This window comes from Nansenia antarctica (genome assembly GCF_963989245.1).
Source record: "Nansenia antarctica genome assembly, chromosome: 2".
Lineage (NCBI taxonomy): Eukaryota > Metazoa > Chordata > Actinopteri > Argentiniformes > Microstomatidae > Nansenia > Nansenia antarctica.
This window is the reverse complement of record NC_137675.1, coordinates 65050615-65068224: the sequence shown is the minus strand read 5'-3', so window position 1 is coordinate 65068224 and position 17610 is coordinate 65050615. Positions and strand designations below refer to the sequence as shown.

At 47.8% G+C, this 17610-nt stretch overlaps 1 pseudogene across 1 annotated transcript in view; it reads right to left on the bottom strand.

The window, feature by feature from the left end:
- Positions 1–17610, bottom strand: part of LOC308150446 (proteasome adapter and scaffold protein ECM29-like) — a 32802-nt pseudogene that overhangs the window by 10804 nt on the left and 4388 nt on the right. The window contains exons 9-34 of the transcript in view: positions 12155–12233; positions 11826–11945; positions 11606–11691; positions 11387–11462; positions 10721–10770; positions 10258–10324; positions 9885–10007; positions 9384–9487; positions 9027–9150; positions 8815–8895; positions 8290–8508; positions 7513–7604; positions 7090–7224; positions 5831–6002; positions 5307–5488; positions 4657–4758; positions 4240–4363; positions 3844–3989; positions 3485–3539; positions 3111–3225; positions 2801–2869; positions 2442–2559; positions 1560–1727; positions 1011–1090; positions 732–837; positions 568–615 (exon numbers count right to left, since the gene is read on the bottom strand). The product of the transcript in view is annotated as a proteasome adapter and scaffold protein ECM29-like (transcript). The remainder of the gene's footprint in view (positions 1–567; positions 616–731; positions 838–1010; positions 1091–1559; positions 1728–2441; positions 2560–2800; positions 2870–3110; positions 3226–3484; positions 3540–3843; positions 3990–4239; positions 4364–4656; positions 4759–5306; positions 5489–5830; positions 6003–7089; positions 7225–7512; positions 7605–8289; positions 8509–8814; positions 8896–9026; positions 9151–9383; positions 9488–9884; positions 10008–10257; positions 10325–10720; positions 10771–11386; positions 11463–11605; positions 11692–11825; positions 11946–12154; positions 12234–17610) is intronic.

Genomic DNA, 17610 nt, shown 5'->3' with positions numbered 1-17610 from the left:
GGCAGAGAGCATGAGAACTGCCCCAGACTCCGAATATCGCTACTACTAAATAAAATTCCACAACTGGACACTTGGTGAAAAGGCATTTTTTAAAGCCATTTTTAAGTAACTCCCATCATATATATAGTATAGTATGTTTATATCAACGGTAATCAAGTGCTTTCCTTGGCGAGCGCACTTGGTGATGGTAAGCACTCGTAAAACGAGTTGACTCGCTGGAACGAGACAGGCGTGCGAGACCGCCACACACCACACATCTGCCATATCATACCTCCATCCCACATGTATTTATCATCATATTTTTCAATATAAAACAGAGGTATGATATGGCAGATATATACGGTACATGGCAGTCCCACGTGCCCGTCGCGCTCCAGTTCTGCATCGAGTTGAATGCATGTAATGATTCAAGTACGGTAGATTGCGCAACCTAGGAATTGCCGACATGTGTGAAAGGGAGCAACACGGGAATCTACTGCCATTTGGCTCATGTGTGAACGGTGAAAATGCCCAGTTGACTCAGCTTGGGATTCCATCTGAATGGGCTGTCATAACAGTTGTTCCTACCTTGCTGAGTGTTTTGAGGGTGATGTCTGCAGCCTTCCGTACAGACTCCTGAGAACAGAGAAGAGATGTTCAATTTCACAGTTGAACAGACAGACAGAGAGAGAGACACACACACACACACACACACACACACACACACACCTGACACAACCACACACACACACCTTGATGTCAGCCAGCACTCTGAACAAGGTCTCCCAGATCTCGGCCAAGTGGTCGATGATGTCATCAGCCTGCCGTCCGCGAATCAGATCGTTCAGAGCCAGGCAGCTGAACAGACATCATCAACCAATCAATCAATCTTTTTGACAGATACAAATACAGACACACGTGTTTGATACTGTTCCAATGAGCCCGTCCTCCGATTTCTACCTATATCATCATCGTCACCACCATATAGAATAATAATAATGATAATAATAATAATAATAACAGCAATGTACCTGGACTCTCGTACTCTCCAGGTGTTGCTGGTCAGGTTGGAGATGACGTCCTGGAGAATCTCCTTCAGGTACTTATCCACCTGGAACACACACACACACACACACACACACACACACACACACAGTCAGCCGCTAGGAGTGGGTGGAGGGTGTATGTATGTATATTAGGTGTGTGTGTGTGTGTGTGTGTGTGTGTGTGTGTATATTAGGTGTCTGTGTGTATGTGTGTGTGTGTGTGTCCTACCAGAGTCTTGTCAGTGACCAGGGCGTACCAGATGCTGGTCATGGTGTGTGTATATGTGTATATTAGGTGTGTGTGTGTATGTGTATATTAGGTGTGTGTATGTGTATATTAGGTGTGTGTGTGTATGTGTATATTAGGTGTGTGTGTGTATATTAGGTGTGTGTATGTGTATATTAGGTGTGTGTGTGTATATTAGGTGTGTGTATGTGTATATGTGTATATTAGGTGTGTGTGTGTATATTAGGTGTGTGTATGTGTATATTAGGTGTGTGTGTATATATTAGGTGTGTGTGTGTGTGTCCTACCAGAGTCTTGTCAGTGACCAGGGCGTCCCAGATGCTGGTCATGGCCTGGCGGATGCCCATGTTGGGGTCAAACTGGTACCTGTAGAGACGCGGTACCAGCTGTGGCAGGTAGGGGGCGAGCTGCTCCCCAGCCTTGGTGGCTATGATGTTGAAACCAAACGCTGCCCCCTGTGGAGAGGGAGGGAGGAAGGGAGGAAGCGGGGAGGGTGGAGGAGAGGAGGGGAGGAGAGAAGGGAGGAGAGGGGAGGGGGGGTTGGAGGAGGGATGGGGGAGAGAGGAGAGGTGGGAAGGAGGAGAGAGGGAGGGAGGGAGGAGGAGAGAGAAAGGAGTGAGAGAGGAGGGGGAGGTGGAGAGAGGGGGGGGGTGGAGAGAGGAGGGGGAGGTGGAGAGAGGGGGAGGAGAGAAGAGAGTGAGGAGGGGGGGGACGTTAAACATAAGAGATCACTTATACAGTAATGAATATATTTTCAGTGAAACCATGGCCCTGTTTGAACGCTTCCTCCCTTCCTGAAAGCCATCACTGATCTGATGTGAGTGGATGGGTCCAAGCAGGCCAGTGGAGAGGTGGCTGTGACCTGTCCACTCATGTCAGATCAGCTCCTGACTTCAAGGAGGCTAAGAAGGAAGGACAAGTCCAGAGAAGGTTTTCAAATAAGGCCTACACACGCAGACACACACCATGACCACGACTGGTCACGCACGCGCACACCTCTTTCATAGACACACTCAGACACACACACACACACACCTTTATAGGTAGACCCACACACACACACACACCTTTATAGGTAGACCCACACACACACACACACCTTTATAGGAAGACACACACACACACACACACCTTTATAGGTAGACCCACACACACACACACACACCCACCTTGCGAGAGTTCCACATGGCGTGGTGGTTCGCTAGGTTCATGAACTTGTAGACGAGATCCGGTTGGTTCAGGTCACTAGCCAATGAGCACAGCTCCTTGTAGGTGGACAGGCCTTGCCTGTGGAAGGTCAACGGTCATATTATTGTATGTATTGCTAGCATGCTAGCAACATACTAGACATTTCGGCACCTCGCCACCTTCTCAGACGTCCTGGCCAGTCAGTTTGCCTGGACCGGGGTTAGGACCGATTCCATTTCAATCCACTCAATACAGTTTAATTGAATGTGGAACTGGAATTTCAGTTGACTTCCTGAATTAACTGAATTAAAATGGAAAAGCAGACCAGAGACAGACTCACCCGTCGGGGGCTTTCCCCAGCGCCTCCCCCTGGAACACCTCCGTGTCCTCCGACACCGCGTGCTTCACCCTGGAGGACAACACACAACCGTTTATGTTACTACGGTAACAACTAAAACAACACACAGCCGTTTAGGAACCACTCTGTTGATGTGTGTCGTCAACTAACATTAGTATTCATGTTATGATTGATGGAAAGAAGGGCATTTCTCTACCAAGTCATCAGCTCGACCAGGGTGGACACTAACCCCTTCCTCCCTCCTCCTCCTCCCTCTCCCTCCCTTCTCTCCCTCCCCTCTCCCTCCCTCCCCCTCCTCCCAGTCATCAGCGTCTCCACCAGGGTGGACACCAGCTCCTGCTGGTCTGCCTCCCCGCCCATCTCGTACACCAGACCCAGGCCCTTAGACGCCACGTCCTGACTCAGCTCTGCACACGCCCCGGGACGGAGGAGAGGAAGGGAGGGAGGAGAGGAGGAGAGGGAGGAGAGGAGAAGAGAGAACCATTAGGTGACTAATACAGCATTTCACTCAGGATGGATAGATGATATACTGATAGATGGCTGCCTACATAAATAAAAGGAGGAATGAAGGGTGTGATGAATGGATGGATGGATGGATGGATGGATGCCTACATAAATAAAAGGAGGAATGCAGGGTGTGATGAACAGACAGATGGATGTACTCACCGTCAGGGTCTGAGAGGATGGAGATGAACGCTGTCTGGATCTCCTTCAGGTGAGACTAGAGAGAGAGAGAGAAAAGGAGGGAAGAGAGAGAAGGTGGAAGAGAGAAAAAGGAGGGAGGAAAGAAAAGGAGGAAGAGAGAGAGAAAGGAGGGAAGAGAGAGAAGTAGGGGAAGAGAGGAAAAGGAGAAAGTCAACAATCAACAAAGAGCTCAACATTTCCATAACTTTCCCGTATTACCCTCTCCCCTTGACCCCAGCCTTGACCTTTGACCCCCATCCTGACCCCCCCCCCCCAGGTGTGACCCCAGCCTTGACCTTTGACCCCCAAGTGTGACCCCAGCCGTGACCTATGACCCTCACCATGATCTCCTTGTGCTGGCTGAGCTTCTTGACCAGGGACAGCAGCCAGATGCAGGCGGCCTGGCGGATGTGGGGGTTCTGGCTGGGGATGTAGCGAGCCAGGACCGCGTTCAACACCCAGGGGACCACGTCATTACTCTTCACACCTGGGGGGCACAAACACAGGTAGGACACACAGGTAAGACACAGGTAGGACACACAGGTAGAGAGAGACAAGGACTGCCTGGGCAGCTGTGTGTGTGTGTGTGTGGTGTGTGTGTGGTTTTACTGTCTGGGGGGCTGTGTGTGTGTGTGGTGTGTGTGTGTGTGTGTGTATATGTGTGTGTGTGTGTGTGTGTGGTCTTACTGTCTGGGGGGCTGTGTGTGTGTGTGTGTGTGTGTGTGTGTGTGTCTTACTGTCTGGGGGGCTGTACTGGTCCTCAGGGCAGGTCCAGGGGTCTCTGGCGGCCCCAGAGCAGGTGCCGATCGCTGCACTGGTGATGGCCTCCCCCACGGTGAACTGGAGTTCTACCTGCTTAGCCTGGGGGGGGGGGAGACAGAAAGAAAGAAAAGAGGAGGAGATAGGTAGGTAGATAGAGAAGGAAATAGGAAGAGAGAGAGAGGGGGAGGGAACAGGAGGAAAGTGCAGAGAGGTAGAAGAGAGACAGAGACAGGGAGGGAGGGAGAAAGATTTTACAACAGCCAAAATATAAAAGAGCACCAATTCTTTCTGCATGTTGTATGAAGTTCTTATGGAGTGTAGTGAAGGTCATATCATATGAAGTCAGAGTGTGAAGCTGTGTTAATCAGTGAGAGCCTGTGAGAGTCGCCCACCTCCACAGAGTCCATGAGTCCCTGGATCAGCTTCTTCTGGTGGGCAAAGTCTCCGTCTCCCACTGGGAGATACCCCAGGGTCTGGATGGCTCGCTCCTTCATCTACACCACCACCACAACAACAACAACAACAACAACAACAACATTAGCGTGTGTTGTCTATCAGAGTTGGGTTATACTCCATTTCAATTCAGTCGATTCAAAAAATGATCTTAAGTTAAACATTTTCCTCATTGAAAAGCATGCTGTAAACATTTCAAGGCAAATGAAACTATATAATTAGTAATTAATGACAGAGTAACTATTTTGATCGGCAATGACATTGTTGTAAAAAAAAGAAAGAAAAGAAAGCGAAAGCGTTGTTATGTTCCTCAGCTAATTCTGCGTTTTAGCAGTGTTTTCTGTAGTATTGTGACATGAATAAAGGACAGAGACAGTTATTGATGATGAATGAAATCCAGCGACACACTGTTCAAACATCCTGGGGGGGGGGGGGGGGGGCGAGCCCTGATGACAATATTAGTTTAGTTTATTACTTTATAGTTTTGTGGACAGTCCCTGTTAATTACCAGCAGTAAAGCAGTAAATGGAGCTTTTAGCCTACAACTTCCAACTGTAACTGAAATTTAAAAAGTGGTAACCATGGTTACCTTGGTGGTCTCCTTGCCGGAGGGGATGCGGGCCAGCAGGTTGTCCACCATGTTGAGTTTGGTCAGCAGGCCGGAGGCGTCGCCCTCGCTGGGGATCAGCAGGGGGCCGTTACGGCCGATCTCCCCCAGCGCCGTGCAGGACGCCACGGCTAGCACAGGAGACGCGCTGTCCAGGAAGGAGCCTACACACACACACACACACACACACACACACACACAGGGACGCATACACACACACGGACACACACACACACACACACACACACGTAGACACACACACACACACACACACACACACACACAGGGACGCATACACACACACGGGCACACACACACACGTAGACAGGCACACACACACGGACGGACGGACGGACACACACACACACACACACACACAGGCACGCACACAGACACACACAGGCACACACACAGAGACATGTTTAGTGGATGATACTAAAGTAGACAAAACAATTTAAGAGCTCCTGAAAAAATTAGCTAATAATGTAAGCTAATAACCTCCCTACCAATGGTTTTGGTTGCCATGGCGATGAGTTCCTCGTCCTCCTTGGACGTGGCGTTCATGCGCTGCTCCCGGTTGTGGGCGGAGTCTCCGGAGGTGGCGGCCTTCCTCTGGCTCATGTACCTGCCCACCATGTAGCCCAGAGCCAAGATGGCGCCGTGCTGGCTCTCAGGGCTCTGCGGGTTTCCAAGAGGCAACACAGATTAACATTCAGCTCAGTGAAACTGAGACAACTTCAATGATAATGATCTATCCATTACAAACAAGGCAAAATCAAAGAGTAAAAGTTTAAGGGCGCGAATGTGCTAAAAACGCTGTTATGAGGCGAACATGTAACAGTATTGTGTAGAAAAACAACTGTATAAACGTTTAGTTGAGACCACAGAGATTAGGTTAGGCTCAATTCAATTTCCATTCATGAAGTTAACTGAATTTATGATTAGACCAGAATTCAGAATCAGAATTATTTTATTTGGCCAAGTATATTTGCACGTACAGGAAATGTACTTGGTCAGGTTGGGGCATAGGACATAACCAACAACAATATATCAGCAAAAAATAAAACAGAATTGTGAAGTGGGTATGGGGCATGTAGACTACAAATTAGAATGAATGTAAAATAATATAATATCAATATAAATGCAAAATAATATAATATTACAGTAATATATCCCCTCAGGGAAGGAGACCATTTTCAAAATGACAGTTGGAATAGGATTCTAGTTAGATTCCTATTCCAACTGTCATTTTGAAAATGTACTTCCTGAATTGAAATGGACCTGACCCCCCCTGTTAGGGGACAGGACATACGTGAGTGTGTGTGAGGGGACAGGACATACGTGTGTGTGTGTGAGGGGACAGGACATACGTGTGTGTGTGTGTGTGTGTGTGAGGGACAGGACATACGTGAGTGTGTGTGAGGGGACAGGACATACGTGAGTGTGTGTGTGTGAGGGGACAGGACACACGTGAGTGTGTGTGTGTGAGGGGGGACAGGACATACGTGTGTGTGTGTGTGAGGGGACAGGACATACGTGTGTGTGTGTGTGAGGGGGGACAGGACATACGTGTGTGTGTGTGTGTGTGAGGGGGGACAGGACATACGTGTGTGTGTGTGAGGGGACAGGACATACGTGTGTGTGTGTGTGAGGGGGGACAGGACATACGTGTGTGTGTGTGTGTGAGGGGGGACAGGACATACGTGTGTGTGTGTGAGGGGACAGGACATACGTGTGTGTGTGTGTGAGGGGGGACAGGACATACGTGAGTGTCTTTAGTGATCTTGATCAGGTTCTGCACGGCCGTCTTTAGCTCGTTCCCTGACATGGTGGACACCACCGTGGCGTAGAGCTGGGCCGCCAGCTCCCGCATGTCCTCCTTGTTCGTGTTCATCACACTCTGAGGAGGGGACGACACATCCGTTAGCGTGGGTTAGCATAGCATGGGTTAGCGTCAACATTGATATCAGCATTAGCATGGATTAGCATAGCATGAGATAGCGTGAACGTTGATCAGTATTAGAATGGATTAGCATAGCATGAGATAGCATGAGCGTTGATTAGCATGAGCTCTTAGTGTAGAATGGATTGGCATCAGCATGGATTATCATGGATCGTGTTGTATTATTCAATAGAGGTGGAGGTAGGCGAGTGGGACACACAGCGACACACAGAGAGAGAGACTTACTTTGATCCAGTCGATTCTGTCGATGAATTTGGGGGCCAGTTTGTGAGGGCAGACAGACACCACCTCCAGGAGACAGTACATCACCGGGATTCCTACAGACAGAAAAGAAAAGACAACATGCATGAAGTGCATGAACACATTGAGTTTCCTTTGGAATTAGATGAGGTCTCTGCAGGTCCTGCACGTTCAGTTGGTAGAGTACATGCTAAGGTTGTGGGTTCGATTCCCGCTGGGACCATACATACAAATCATGTATGGACTCGCTGTACTGTAAGTGGCTTTGGATAATATTTAAAAAGACATGTACATCTCAATGTGACTTCTCTGGTTAAATAAAGGAAAAATAAACAGAAATGACATATACTGTATATTATGGGTGCGTTCGTAAATTCGCTCTGAGAGTGCCGGAGTGTGCACACTGGGTTCAACGTCATAGAGCGACCAAGTAATTTGATTGGACAAGAGCCATTCCATGAGTGCTGATCAGATTTTCCAGAGCGTATTTACGAACGCAGCCTATATTATCATATCGTCACCTTCTTAAGTTTTTGCGAAAAACAGAATAAACTTAACCAAATCTAGAATATGTATATTATAATTTACATTCCTAAAAAGCGATGTAAGCTAGTATTTTAAGAAGGTGACGATATATATATATATCATTTTTCTATGATCTGAGACAGTGTGCGCTCTGGCACTCTCAGAGCGAATTTACGAACGCACACCTATATTATCATATATATATATATAATCTTTCTATGATCCGTGAGTGGTTACCTCCGATGGCGGAGAGCAGCTGCTGCAGCAGGTCCATGTACACCTGGACAGGGTTGGTGGCGCCGCCCTTCAGGCCGGGGGAGGTCATGGGCTCGGAGGACAGCAGTGCGTGGACGTAGCGGCCAATGGCGGGGGCGTCGTCCTGCATGTCCACCAGGCTCTTGGAGAGGGGCGTGGCCCGGCACTGTAGGCCAGGCACATACGCAGGTACAGCACGATCTGGGGGGGGCGGGACAGGGGGGGAAGTGAGGTCATCATCTCTCTCTACTCCTTTCTTTTTCTCTCTTTCTCTCCCCCCTCCCCTCAGTAAGTGAGGTCATATGAAACTGACGAAGAAGAAGCAGACGCATGAAACTTTTCTGAGTTTGAGTTTTTGTTGACTAAAACCTAGACCTAAGACTAAGAAGGATAACAATGACTAAATGTGACTAAAACTCATGTGCATTTTCGTCTAAAGACTAAGACTAAATGTAAAATAGTCTGCCAAAATTAACACTGCCCCAAGTGTGTGTTGTGTGTGTTTACCTCGCCAAAGGCAGACGGGTTGAAGGGGAGAGTGGACGTCCCGATGATGTACTTGGCCGGCGTCTTCATCCTCTGAGCGGCCTGGAGAAGAGGTCAGAGGTCAGAAGGAACAAGGTCAGAGACATGTATTTGACAAATTAAGAAGAGGCGTGGGTGTAGAGGGTTGGTGGTTGTAGGGGGTGTGTGGTTGTTGGTTTGGGATGCAATCTCACCTTCTCCTGGATGTAGGCGACCATCTCAGGGAAGGAGGGCATGGGTTTGGAGCCCTCCTTCTCAGGGCTCTTAGCGGGCAGCGCCCTCAGCACCCGCTGGGCCTCTCCGCTCACCTCCTCTCTCCTACACACACACACACACACACACATCATCCCTACTGAATAACCTCTCTCCTACACACACAGACACATTTACTGTCCACCGTCACTAGTAAACATAAATACATTAAATACATTTAATTATCAACCGCCTATTGGACACTTGAACGAAATGTTCAACAAATTTAAAAAGGTGACAATCGCGTTGACCATCACTGGTGTACCAGCGGTAATGGGTGTGCTTAGGGTGAAACTCACGGGTCTCCAGCAGCCAATAGGAGCAGGTATCTGGAGGGCACGTGATCAGGGCCGAACACGATGCTGGCGTACTTCATGGCCACCTGGCGAACCTGCACCTCCGGCTGTCCACCAATCACAACACAGTATTCACACGTCAGCCACAATAACAATAATAATGAGCATATGACACAGTATTCAGGGGGATATTCCATCAATGTCGCTTTCGTGCATTTCATGTACGAAAGGCGCTATATAAATAAAGCTTTACTTACTTACTTACTTACTAAAGGAAAACCTAGGCTTATTTTGATAGATCTCGCAAGACTTTTCGCAAGGATTTTCCTTTAGCGACGTTATTGGAATACCCCCCCTGATGTGAAGAAGAAGAAGAACTAGAACTAGAAGAAGAAGTAGAAGTAGAAGAAGAAGAATTCCACTAGTGACATTCATACTGGCTACATCAAACACATGTAAACAATAAAAAAACGGACGTGGTTGCCATGGAGACGGCGTCGGTACCTTGCCCATGTAAGCAGCCACCAGGGCCTCCATCAGGTTGAGCAGCGCCCCCTGCAGGTTGGCGTAGGCTCCTACCATCATGGACAGAGCCTCCTGGATGGCCAGGCGCACGTCAGGCTCCTCCTGCACACACCAGGGACACGTTAGACGCATACACACACACACGCACGCACGCACGCACGCACGCACGCACGCACACACACACACACCAGGAACACATTAGAAGCATACAGACGCAGACACGCGAGCGCACACACACACACCAGGAACACATTAGAGGCGCACACACACACACAGACGTCATGTTTACATTAAACACGTCAAATACAGTACAGATTTTTTTGGGTTAAACAACAATGTCATTATAACTCACCTTGCACATGGACTCAAAGAACTGCTGCACCAGGGCGATGTCCTTGGTGAAGAGCTGAGGCATCCGGCTACGGAGGGAGAGGAGGGACAGACACACAGGTCTCACACATGTACAACACGGAGGGAGAGGAGGGACAGACACACAGGTCTCACACGTGTACAACACGACGTGTTCAAACACTTCCCTTGATACATTTCTACATTTCTGCCATTTAGCACACGCCGTTATCCAGAGCCACTTACAACAAATACATTTGTCTAAGTAAGACAGTGAATCATCTACCATCGGCCATCACAAAAAGATGACCAGGGGCCGTTGGCGGTCATAACATTTTACTAGATTAGATTAAACTGTATTGTCATCGCAATTGTACTATAAAAAGTACTATACAACGAAATGCAGTTCAATAATATAATAATAATAAATGTGAGGACAGCGGTGGGTGCGAGAACACCAGTCTTACCTGGAGAGTTTTCCCACAGCAGAGTAGGCAACACACAGCAGCTTAGGATCCTGCAAACACACACACACCTGCTTATCACACACACCTGCTTATCACACACACCTGCTCATCACACACACCTGCTTATCACACACACCTGCTCATCACACACACCTGCTCATCACACACACCTGCTTATCAGCTACAACACCACAAACAAGCCATAATGAGCATCACAAGCCATCGTCTTATATCATGAAAAATGCTTTAAATGCAATAAATTAATATTATTATTATAACTCTCTGACACAGAACTCACAGGACCGCATTACATAACAACATACATGTTGAAAACATTCTATTGTAGTGAATATTTCTATGAAATATGCGTTTTACTGTTCTGCTTTGCCAATGATGTCATAAAATGTTTTTGATTGGTTGGTGATATCATAAAAGGGTTTTGGTTGGTTGGGGATATCATAAAAGGGTTTTGATTAGTTGGTGATAGCATAACAGGGTTGTGATTGGTTGGTGATATCATAACAGGGTTGTGATTGGTTGGTGATATCATAACAGGGTTGTGATTGGTTGGTGATAGCATAACAGGGTTGTGATTGGTTGGTGATAGCATAACAGGGCTGTGATTGGTTGGTGACATCATAACAGGGCTGTGATTGGTTGGCGTACCTCCTTGTACTCGTTGATGAGCTTGGTCAGGCCGTTGAGCAGCATCAGTCCCAGGGGCTTGTTGGTGTCAGGACAGCTGTGGAGAAACAAGGTTAAACTACTGTGACACAGCCTGGTGACAGGGGTAACAAGTCGGCAGCCAATTTAATGTTTGGACAATTAACGTTCAGACTTTTATTTTGACAAACTGGAGTGTGTGTGTGTGTGTAGGCTACTTACACCATACAGATGTGGTGGACAAACTGGAGTGTGAGGGACAGCAGCTTGTTGTTGGTGTTGGAACCAAACAGACCGTCATAGACCACCTGTGGAGAGGGAAGGAATGGTGAGTACACACACACACACACTCTCTCAAACAAACAAGTAAATAAGTCAAATGCTCACTTGCTCACACACACACACACACACACACACACACACACACACACATACACCCTACCTGGATGTTGGCTGGGAAGCACTCTGCGGCTAAGCGAGATCGTAGCAGGTGAGGCAGGATCTTCAGCTTAACTCTGGTACTGACCGGCTCGTGTTTCAGCTCCCGCTTCAGACTGGCTCCCTGGAACACACACACACACACACACACACACACACAGTTATTTCTCCATTCACCTGTTCACATTTAGCTTTAATATATATCTGATGGAAGTGTGAGAAGAGTGGAGAGCAGAAGCGCAAGAGAAGAGGAAGATGAGGAAGACTGAAAGGAGGAGAAGAGTGACAGATGGAAGAGAGTGAAGAGAGGAAGAGTGAGGAGTGCTCCTATACCTTGGTCTTGAGAGGGATGTCCCCCAGGTAGACCTTGTACATCTTGTTGATGATCAGAGGGTTGTTCCAGTCGACGATGCTGCAGAATTGGAATAAATAACATGAATATTTTTAATTTAAAAAAACTAAATAAAAAACTACAACAGAGATGAAGTCAAGACCTGGGGGGTATTCCATCGACGTCGCTAAAGGAAAATCCAGGCTTATTATCCAAGTCTCCCGAGATTTATAAAAAAAAATCCAGCCTTATTTTGATAAATCTCCCACGAGACTCATCAAACATAAGCTTGGATTTTCCGTTAGCGACAATGATGGAATACCCCCCAGAACCCTGGAGGATCCGGACCAAGACCCAGTCAGGAGGTTTTAGACCCAAACATTTCTACTGGTCACCTAAAGGGCTAATCCACTCAATGAGAACCTGAAGACATTCAGAATTCTCTCTGAATGGGTGACATCATCATCATCATCATCACCACCATACCAGGAAGGCCGGCAATGGTGACATTATGAAAGCCCACCCAAGAACAAATTTTTTGAAAAGAACAGTGCTTTATAGAGCTAGTACAATTTGGAATGAATTACCTCTTGATATCGCCAAGAAAAAAGTAAAAGGTTATTCAAAAAGAGACTGAAGAGGCACCTATTAAGTGGCTGATGACAGGTAGCTGTTTTATTTTACTTTGTTTATTTTGGTTGATTCCTTTTTTCATCGAAGAGATGATTGCGTTAGGATCATGTCTTTATAGGTCTTTATATTTTAATGGATTAATAATATTTGCCCTTTTTGTAAAAAAAAAATTATTTTAGTTTATTTTGTTGTATTTACTACTGTATCGGGGGGATAGTGTGTGAGTTTTGGCGACATCTTGTGGTGGGGATGAGGTTGGAGGATTTGACTGGAATCGAATATGGCATTCATCTGTAGGCCTATGTTTGAAGGGACTGAGTGTGACTTTAAGTGACATCCAGGGGTGAAGCTGAATGTTCCATTGATTTACAATTAATTCAACATGGCGGCCTCCACGAAGACACCCGCTCATTTTAAGGCCAGGAAAATGCTTTTGTGCATTGCATTATACGCAAATTAATACAAATATCATGTTTGATTGCTGCCGGATCTGTTTGTCTTGTTTTCACCACTGGATGTCGCGGAGGGTCACGCATTGTCCCTTTAATGTATTATATGTTCAGTGTTTCCTCTATATGCATTTATTGGTGGCGGGCCGCCACAAATGAATTTCCTCCGCCACCAAATGATTCAGACAGTCCACTTTGATTCAGGCTGCGCAGAAAGGCAGCGAGTTATTATGACCGGAGAACTGAAAAAAAGCATGTGTCCCTGAACGCTCCGCCAATCACTGTGAGTAAACTGACTCTGAGAATGTCCTCACGTCACATTTTACCGTAATACCCTATATGTTGGTTGAAGTGCAACATCTCAGCTTTCAGGGACAGTTGGATTTTTTTCGATAGCACAAACCGTTTAGAAATTACGGTAATTACAATGTCGGGTGCGGATTTGTGCCGGTGGCGGTACATTCGGCGCAGAAGTGGTATCTATACCAGATAAATAATAACCATTTGCTTACGTAATTTTTCGTTTGTTTACATAGTCTGAAACTACAGATGGTAAGCTTTCAAATGATGCGTCATACATTGAAATCGGGAAAAAAATCAAGACGACACGAGTATTTGAATGTTTGTTTGTATCATGTTTTGCTCAAGAATGGTGACTGCTAAAAACGCTGCTAGCGGCTAACGTTTCGTTCTAAAACGAAAGTATTGTAACGTCCCCACTTGGACAGTGGTTGAAATAATGACAGATAGCTTCTCTCATGTAATCTGTGCGTTTAATTGTAAACCCAGTATGGGGCAGAACGCTTTGGAGTGCAAGAAAGGAAAGGCGGGAAAGATGTTCCAACTGCACCCGTTTCCAGGAGGCAACAGGAGATCCAGCGCCTCGTCCTAGAAAGAAGACAACTTAGGAAACGGTGGAAAAAAGCCTCTGGAGTGGAAAGGGAAGGCATAAACGCACTTCAAGTCGACATCAAATCACGGCTGGCATCCCTCCGTAGAGCAGAGAACCTCCGGAAACGTAGAAGGAAGAAAGAACAAGCTAGAACACGGTTCTATAAGGATCCCTTCAAGTTCCTTAAAAGTATCTTCACAAAGGAAAAAAGTGGAGCTCTAAAAACAACAAAGACAGACCTGGAAAATCACCTGAAAGAAACACACTCTGACCCAAGGCGGCATGAACATCTGACCATTCCCTCTGATATACCACCAATCGACCCCCCTGAACACCACATGCTGATCAGCCCTCCAACCTGGAAAGAGGTGGAAAACACAGTGCGTCGAGCAAGAACGGCATCAGCCCCGGGGCCAAACGGAGTCCCATACAAGGTGTATAAGAACGCATCAGATGTCCTGAGGTTTCTCTGGAGGCTCATGAGAACAGCATGGCAGAAGAAGATAATACCTAAAGCGTGGCGCAGGGCAGGTGGAGTCCTCATCCCAAAGGAGAAGGATGCAGTCAACATCAGCCAATTCCGTCCAATCTCCCTGCTAAACGTTGAGGGCAAAATCTTCTTTAGTGTCATTGCACAGAGGATGGCCGAGTATCTGAGAAGAAACAAATACATCGACACATCTGTACAGAAAGCAGGAATATCAGGATTCTCGGGGTGCTCAGAACATTTCAGCATGATCTGGCACCAGATCCAAACGGCAAAGGTGGAGAGACGGGACATTCACGTCGTCTTTCTGGACCTTGCCAATGCCTTTGGCTCTGTGCCCCACGAACTCCTGTGGTCTGCCTTCGACTTCTTCCACATACCGGACACCATCACAGCCCTGGTTAAATCCTACTTCCAAGACATGCAGTTCTGCTTTACCACCTCTGACTTTACCACCTCTTGGCAGTGCCTGGAAGTAGGCATCATGGCGGGATGCACTATTTCACCCCTGACATTTGTGATGGCAATGGAAGTCATCATCCGAGCCTCAAAATGGGTTGTAGGCGGACAGCGAGTTGACTCTGGTCAGCGTCTCCCTCCGCTCAGAGCTTACATGGACGACATTACAACGTTGACCACCACCGTCCCATGCACCAGGAGGCTGCTCAGAAAACTGGAAGAGAACATCAGTTGGGCCCGTATGAAGATCAAACCATCCAAGTCACGAAGCATCTCAATTGTGAAGGGAGTGCTCTCTGACCTGAAATTCTTCATCGGCGATGATCCAATCCCAACAGTGTCTGAGCAACCTGTAAAAAGCCTTGGCAGGTGGTATGATGCAAGCCTGAAGGACAAAGACCAGGTTCTACAACTGCGCAAAGATATCAGCAGTGGCCTGCAGTCCATCGATAAAACACAGCTACCTGGAAAGTTAAAGGCTTGGTGCCTGCAGTTTGGACTCCTACCACGGATGCTGTGGCCCCTCGCAGTGTATGAGGTCCCAATCTCAACCGTAGAGAAGTTGGAAAGAGGAGTCACAGGCTACATCAAGAAATGGCTCGGAATTCCACGATGCCTTACCACCATAGGTCTCTACGGAGATAGCATCCTCAAGCTGCCCCTCACCAGTCTCACAGAGGAGTTCAAGTGTGCAAAAACAAGACTCCAGATGACACTGAATGAATCCAGAGATTTAGTGGTGAGCAACAACGCACCAACCTTGACAACCGGGCGCAAATGGACACCAGCCAAAGCGGTGGAGGAAGCAACAGCAGCCCTCAAACATGCTGATATTGTGGGGTATGTTCAGCAGGGAAGAGGAGGCTTCGGGCTAACAGCTGCTCGCCCTGCTTGGAGTAAGGCCACAGCACCAGAACGGAGGAAGATGGTGGTGGAGGAAGTACGCCATCAGGAGGAGGCTGGAAGATGGGCCAAGGCAGTCTCTCTTGCCAAGCAGGGACAGTGGACGCGATGGGACAGTGTGGAGAGGAGGAAGATTAGCTGGAAGGACATGTGGGCCATGGAAGCGAGGCAGTTGAGCTTTATTATCAGAGCTACATACGACGTCCTTCCAACACCAGTTAACCTTGGCCAGTGGTATGGTGAAGACCCGGGGTGTGCCCTTTGTTCCACGCCAGCCACCCTCAGGCACATTCTTTCAGGGTGCAAAACTAGTCTCGCCCAAGGACGCTACACGTGGCGTCACAACCAAGTCCTGAAGATCTTTGCATCCACCCTGGAGGACAAACGAGCTGCCACCAACTCCCTACCGCCATCAGCATCCAACCACCAACAGGCAATTACCTTTGTCCGTGAGGGGGCAAAGGTTACCAGGAGCAGCTCGACACCATCTGAGCGAGGCCAGCTACGGTTGGCCCGCGACTGGAAGATGCTGACTGATATTGGACGACAGCTTGTGTTTCCTAAAGAGATCGCAATAACCACCCTGAGACCTGACTTGGTTCTCTGGTCCCCTTCTCTAAAAAAGGTGTACATCATCGAACTAACCGTACCCTGGGAGGACGCAGTGGATGAAGCTTACGAGCGGAAACATCTACGCTATGCTGAGCTCGCCGCCGAAGCACAACACCGCGGCTGGAACACTGAAGTCCGCCCAGTGGAGGTGGGGTGCAGAGGGTTTGTGGCAAGATCTACCACCAGATTGTTTACAGACCTGGGAATCAGAGGCCAAAGCCTGCGTTCAGCCGTCAAAGCTGCATCGGAAGCAGCCGAAAGAAGCAGCCAGTGGCTTTTTATGAGAAGGAAAGATCCCTGCTGGGCCCCGAAGTAGCCAACCAGAAGGTATGCGGTCAGCTTAGGCCTGACTCAGGGAAAAGGACGCCCCTGCCTTGCATAGTCTCATGAGTCTCATGAGTCTCATGACGAATTAGGATTGACGCAAGTTCGGGGCTGATCCCCCTGAGCTGGCCACCTCTGGCGAGGGTGTATAGTGTGATGGCCGAAACACCCCATGACCTGGAGGAACACTACTGATGATGCGTCCGAAATTAAACCTAACCCCAGCCCCCCCCCCCCCCCCCCCCCCGCATGAATCACTCACCATCAAGACGACACACACGCACACACACACACTCTCACGTACGTACCTGCACAAGGAATTTACATCTTATCCTGTGTTTCATAAATCTACACAACTTTATTAGTTCACCCGAGCTCTCTCTCCCAACGGTCTCAATAACACACACAGCACCCGCCCCGCCCCCGTGACCTCCACCAATCACAGGGGTGCTTTGGCACACAACACAGTAACAGTGCGAACATGAACATGAACTCAAGCATTAATAAACATTAATGAACAGGGTTGTTCTATCTAATTTATTATGTTTGTGTTATGCTAATAAATGTAGATCCACACAGGTATACAAACTGAGATCCGTTTACTGTCAAGTTACTGTCAAACACACACAGTCGTAAAGCTCTAACAGAACGTGACGTCGTAAAGTGCAACAAAGTGCTGCAATGACATACTGTCGTACA